Raw genomic sequence first — 6,971 nt, forward strand, 5'->3', positions numbered from 1 at the left:
ATGATAACATCTTCTTCATAAATATGAGAGTCAGTCGTTAAATCAATGAACTCCTGTAGATGCCTACGTGTTGATTCTAATTTGCTTCCGTTAAACTTAGGCAAACAAATTTTAACACTCACAAGGATTTGATGAGGATAACCAAAAACATTTCTGAAATCAAGTGGCTTGTATATTTCAAGACACAATGGTCCCTTTTGAGAACATAACTGTTGTTGTTGTGACTCGTCCATAACATGTGTAGAGGGAAAATAAAAATCACAATACATACTTCCCCTGAAGAATTTGCAGTAGCCTTTAACCTTTATTTATAACTGGAGATGTTATAGTTCTGGGATATCCTTGCATTTCTTATCAGGTTCATTCGTCGTCTCTTTCAAAGAGGATAGAATTTTTATCTTCTTCTGGGTCTTCTCCTCTAGTAAACTCTTTTCTCCAATCCTTTACCTCTGCTGCAAGAAATCTTCTTCTAGGTCTACAAACTTCAAAATATCTAAGCCAATTTTCAAATTTATCAATTTCTTGACTCTCCCAAACGGATGTATGACTTGTCTCCCCAACAAAGTTGCCAATCTATTGGTTTCCAAATCAGCGATTGTCAAAACCTAAAAGTATGCCAAGTTTTATGATCAGATTTGACAAAGGATTTGGCCAATGAATGGAACGAACAAAGATGGTTACAATTTTCTACTCTTTAGACCCTAATATGCCTTGGAGTGTGTACCATTTAACATCATCTTCAAACTACTTTCAAGGTAAAAAAATGATGGCTTAAGCAGATTATACCTCATACAATTTTCAGAGGTTTATTTGATCACAACTTCATTTCGATTATCCCCTTTATTGTCTATTTTCCACTAGCATGAGGGTGAAAAATAAAAAGATGGAAAGAAACCAACAACTAGACCTACTCCTACAAGTGAAAATGAAAAGATATATTTTGACTTTAATGGCTTTGGAACAAAATAATGATTAGTGCCTTATTCAAGATAGAAAAGTCAACTCTCATAATGAATATACACTCATCTGATGACATATAACTCTAACTATTTAGCACTATATTTGTTTATGCCTTTCATAAACATGCAAGAATTTCAACCATAAAACCGTACTTTTTAATCCTAATTACTTCTCTAAACCACAACATTCTATTTAATAAATTTTTACCTCTTCTTGACAAGACCTGTTAAACAAAATACACAAGAGCATTAATGTGCAATGACAAATCAAATGTATCCTTGATACACTGATTCATATGATTAAAATAAGACAATTTAGGAGATGGTTAAACAATATTTTTTATTGAAATCATTAAACAATTGAGACCACCTTAAGAACAAATCATCGCAGCACATTCTCCTTTCTAAGTTTTAAAATATATACAACATTGTTTTTTGTCCCAAGCCTCTTTCTAACCCCTAAACACAATCTTGGTTTCTCTTTTATAACATAAGGGATCCTTTCAGATTGTTTACAATCAGTTACTAACCAAAAAACTATCCAACTTCCCACCCAAAAAACTAAAAGACAAAAAGTAACGAATCACTTTATTATGAAAAGTTTGAATAACAAATATTACTCTTCAAGCCTTATCCTTAAATTTATTACAATTTTTAGAAAATTTCTAGAGTCCATCCTCAATATTCAAGATTACATGTTTTTGAGTGATACATTGTTTGCCTTTGAAATTGTCTTCTTGTCTTCTGTATTTGACATAAGATCATCCACTTCCTTTCCCACACTTCTTGCCATGAATGTCAATAGGGCTTCCTCACAGAGCAAGTATGCAAATATAACTATAAATAAAAATGGGAGTAAAAATTGCTTCCTGCCCATGCCCTCCACATGACTGCACACTTGTAGTATTTACTTGTTTCATTTTCAAAATATGAAACACATACATTACTCGTTTGTCCCAAATGGGTGTGCCTTTTTATTTTGTTCCTTCATTAATCTCCTCATTATTTGGACCTGACACTCGCCCACTTTCCTTATGTAATTGAAATATGCATAGTCATTTCATTCCTGAAAAGAATTCTGTCAAATTGTTTTCATGTGCATCCTCAGTCTCGGAGTCTTCAACAAATAAAATTTTGTGTATATCCGGAAACAATTTATTATTGTGGATGATATCTGTTATCATGCATTTTTTTGTTATATAAACACATTTCTTCAGGGAATTTTGTCAAATGGTTCAAATGCCTCACTATGTTTCCATATTTTGCATAAATATTTACTAATAATATCCAACTGTAATCTTTACCAAAACCTCCATCTTCAATAGTTCGATGGCTATCCATAGCCCTTTTCAAATTGAAATTTGCAAACCTTGCAATCATCGCACTTTATGAGGTTGCATTTCATTGAGGCGACATCATTTCAGAGCACAGAGAACACGATTTCCTTATGTTATAATATTTTTGATAATTCCATTCTTTGCAAATTTAGAACTCATTACATTTGATGTGATGACATATCCTTGGACATCATGGCATTTTTCCAATACAGTTCGCATTCCTTCTTCGTTCTTCCAACATATCCATGTTTTGAAACCCTCATTTGTTGCGGGTGAAGGGTAGTGATGTGTGATTTGGCTTGGAAATATGATACTTTGGACAGATCCAGATCCATGTTTTGAAAATGTTGAGATGATTGCAATCCAAGAAACAACATCGCATCTCACCGCACTTAAAACTTCAATCATCATGCAGGGTAGCGAGATACATCCCGTTATCCTGTCACATAGCCCCACCAATTACTTTCCCGCTTTCAAATTTGTATCTTAACGTATGGCCAGCCTTAAAGAGCACACACTAAGCTCTAAGCTCTGACTTTCAAAGTGGTCAGAACATTTTTTTTGGGTCATCTTCGGCAGGGTTAGGCTTTGTACTCTTCTAACTCTTTATTGCTCTTCTTGCCTGCCTTAACCGTACTGCCTGGTGTGGGGCCCTCTCAACCGTCATCTTCACCTCCTTCGCCGTTCATGCCGCATAAATTTTGAATTTCAAAACTACTTCTCCGGCTCCATCAAATCTCCATATGTATGTTTCAAATCCACTAATTTTTTCCCACTTGTACCAAAACGGGAGCTTTGGAACATGTATGCACATCCATCGAAGCATAAGGGAAGGACATTTATTATTATTATTATAATATATAGCAATTAGAAATGCTCTGGTAAACATGCCTGCAAAATTATGAAGTCATTGCACCTTTATGTGGTCAGAACTTCCACACTCCGACACGGCCCGCCCTCTAACACCCATAACACCTCACGGGATTCCGCTGATTTTAAAGGATTCTTGTCTATTGCGTGCAAATTTTCAGTTGGATATAAAAATAATTTTCCATTTTTAAATTGTGATGGAGCTATTACAATTAAGTGGTCAAAACTTAAACTAAAATTATGTAATTATAAAAAATATGTTATTATTATATATCTTTTGTTTTCCTTTCATAATTTTCTTTTTATTAACACAAAATATACAAATCAATCACCCATATAGAAATTATTCAAAATAAATTAAATATAGTATTAAATTAAAACTATGAAACTATTAATTATATTAAAAAATAAAAATAATTGTCTTAGTAAATTTCCTTTTTTTCCCTTCATGAACCAGTCAATACGTGAAACCAATTGTTTTTGTTACATTAGTGTAAGACAAGTATTTAGACTATTTTATTATATTTACTCATTGATTTTTTGTTAGTAGTTATTTTTCAATTATATGATTTGCCTATTAATTGGGTACTAGTCCTATGCATCTTACTAGACTAGCTTAGGGAGTTCAATGCCTAAATGTTTGGGTTGTACCCACAGCAAAAAACTGTTCACCATCTTATTAGATTTCATAAGCCTAATATTATTTTCCTTCATAAAATAAAAGTTTTTGTGGAGGAGGTGCAAGTTCTTTCTTCTAGCCCTTTCGCAACATATTCAATGTCAATGTGTTTGAGCTCAAGGTTGTGTATTTGATTGGACATGTTCTATTTTATCATCTAATATTTATGCTCATATTGGTTTTCAAGAAAAGGTCTACTTTGTGTATTGTATTAAAGTTGTTCATTCTTTTTTCTTTGTACCTTTGGTTTTATTGAGAAAATTGATAGTAAAAACTTGAATAGAGAAGTAATAAATTATACAAAACAAATATTTTCATAGAAAACCTAGTACTATACCAAGAGAAAATTGTGAGCAAAGATCTCTCAATTTTATTATCTCAACCAAAACTTTGTTGCTACAAAAGTCTATCAATCAAAACAAAAAAATATGACTTGCATAGCTATACAACATCCTTACTAATGAATGTGAAAATAATTGACTTCACATATCAATATATTTTGGCTAAGAATTATAATGTCATTCTTTATCTTGAGAAGAAACTCAATGCTATGTGTATACATTATTAATATTCAATTATGATTTGTTATAAATAAATAAAATTAATCTTGCATATGTATCGTCAACCACATAAGTTGTTGTACACAAAATCCAATTATATTTTTTACACTTGGGGAATAAGATATGTGGTATTGAATCTACTTCAAAATAATTGGATATGTCTCCAATTATTTGATTGGTGACAATTGAATTGTGCCTAAGCTATAAATTTGATAGTGGCAGAGTTTAGATCATTTTTCCATTAATATTTATTTTTTCTTTAATAGAAAAAGGCCAAATTCAAGTTCCAATTAATGTGTCTTTATGATCAATGTTTCCATGATAAAATGGTAAGGTGGTGGAATATATGAAATCATTCCTTTTGAATCACTATTTATTCCCTTTAAAATGTTTCAATATATAAATTTTAAACGGAAAAAATAAAATAAATTTAGTTTTTGTAATGTTTTTCTGGTACAAGAGACAAGTGCAAGCAAAAATGAATTATCTCAAGCTATCTTATTGCTTTCAGATGGTACTTTGCATGAGAAGTATTTTTGCTTTCTCTTTTCTTTCCTTGTTTATTGCTAATATATTTCAAGGTTACATATACAGTGAGGTATTCTTTTTTAAAAGATAGGTGTGGGGTTTTGGTTGTGTGAGGGAAATCATGTGCAAACATAAATGATTGAAAGTTAAACTAAGCAATCTAAGCAAACACAATTACCTCAAACACCTCAAGATTGGGATGTTAGAAAGAAATTAACAAAGTATAATTGACATAAAACATATAATATGCAAACTTTATTTAGTTTCTTGATTTGATTATCCCATGGTCGAATGTGTGCTCATGATGTAGCTTGTGCTCGATATTGCTCCATGATGTATGATTATCCTAATTGGATTCAAGATGTGAGGATTGGATGAGGGGATATGGGGATGAAATTTGGCATTATGACAATGTGGATATCCTAATAATGGATGGAATTCTACATGATAACGATATGGTAGTGAGAAAGTGGATGATTTGCTAGAAAAAGAGGGGGATTAAATAGGAAAGGAAGAGTGAGGAATGGATTGGAAAATGCAACACTTCTCCTTAAGGAGGATAAGTGGAAATCCTAAGGGGGCATGTGAAATGAGATTCCACACTTGTCCTCAATAAGGGAAGACACGTCTATTTTGGGAGGAAGCAAGCCAAAATAGGCTTCAATTTCCTAATATTAAAGAAATTTGGGAATTATGTGTGTACACACATGTGAGGGGAGGTTAGGATAAGGTTAGTTTGGGAAGATAGGGTTGGCTAGAACCCAAAGGTTAGATTGGAGGTTAGGTTAGAAAGGGGTTAGTTAGGTGGTTAAAAGTTACGAGACATGTGACATATTTGAATTAATTAAATTCAAATGAGGAGGGAACTAATTAGTTCCCTCCTCATTTGATTAGTTCCCTCCTCATTTGAATTTAATTAATTAATTCAAGGATTAGAAGAAAAGGGGAATTAATTAGTTTGATTAATTAATTCAAGGATTGAAAAGGGGGAATTAATTAATTCAATAATAATGGGGCATGGCTTCATTTAATTAATTTAGCTAAAAGGGATACTTGATTATTCAACTAATACAAGTGACTTAAGAGATTTGATCTTATTAAATTAATCAATCAAATTTAAGTGTCTACATTGGTGTTCAACTCAATATAGATAGAACCACCAACAAATCATCAAGAATCAATCCTACACCACCAAACATCATTCCAAAGTAGCATACCAATGCACAAATGACCACAAACAAGGCTATCTAACAAAGACCAACAGTAATACTCCATAAATAAGGATGATATGTTTGATAAATATAAATCTCCAGTAGTTGTGTCTTAAAGATGATGAATTTTCCCTGTTATACTAAATCAATAAGGGCAATGAATGTAGTGACAATAAATTGATAAAGAAGAATAAAAAATAGAAATTGGGTCTCGATATGAAGAGTACAAATATGGAGATTATTCTCAAAATCATTGGAACATGCAAGATATGTGATATACTCAATCTCTTCTAAATTATCATCATCAAATTGTATGTAATCTATAACATTGAGAGGATTAAAATAATCTATAGTAGGATCCTCTATGAATCGAGAAATATGAGGATCTCCATGGATCTTCCAAATTCTTGTCCAAAATTTTCAAAGAAAGCCAATGACTAATTTAAAACACATATAGTATCATGATCAACATTAGAACAAATCAATCCTACAACATGGTCAATGATGTTACCCCATACTAATAAGTTCTTGGCGTGTTGTGTTCAAGAATGATCCTATAAAGATAAGACAAAAGATCAAGACACTTGAGATGTGTTAGGATGTCATTTCTAAGACATGTCTATCCAAATCCATGATTACAATAAAGGGATGAATAGAAAAATATATGGTACCTTCACAAATGATAAAATCAAAGACTAATATCCTCAATACATGTAAAGTAGATCAAATCAGGTCATCTTGGACAAACACAACATTTGCAGGTGTCAAGATGTTTAAGGAATTGATCAAAACATGAAATAATAGAAAACTAAATAAAAATACCTGGA

Source organism: Cryptomeria japonica, chromosome 8 (genome assembly GCF_030272615.1).
Source record: "Cryptomeria japonica chromosome 8, Sugi_1.0, whole genome shotgun sequence".
NCBI lineage: Eukaryota > Viridiplantae > Streptophyta > Pinopsida > Cupressales > Cupressaceae > Cryptomeria > Cryptomeria japonica.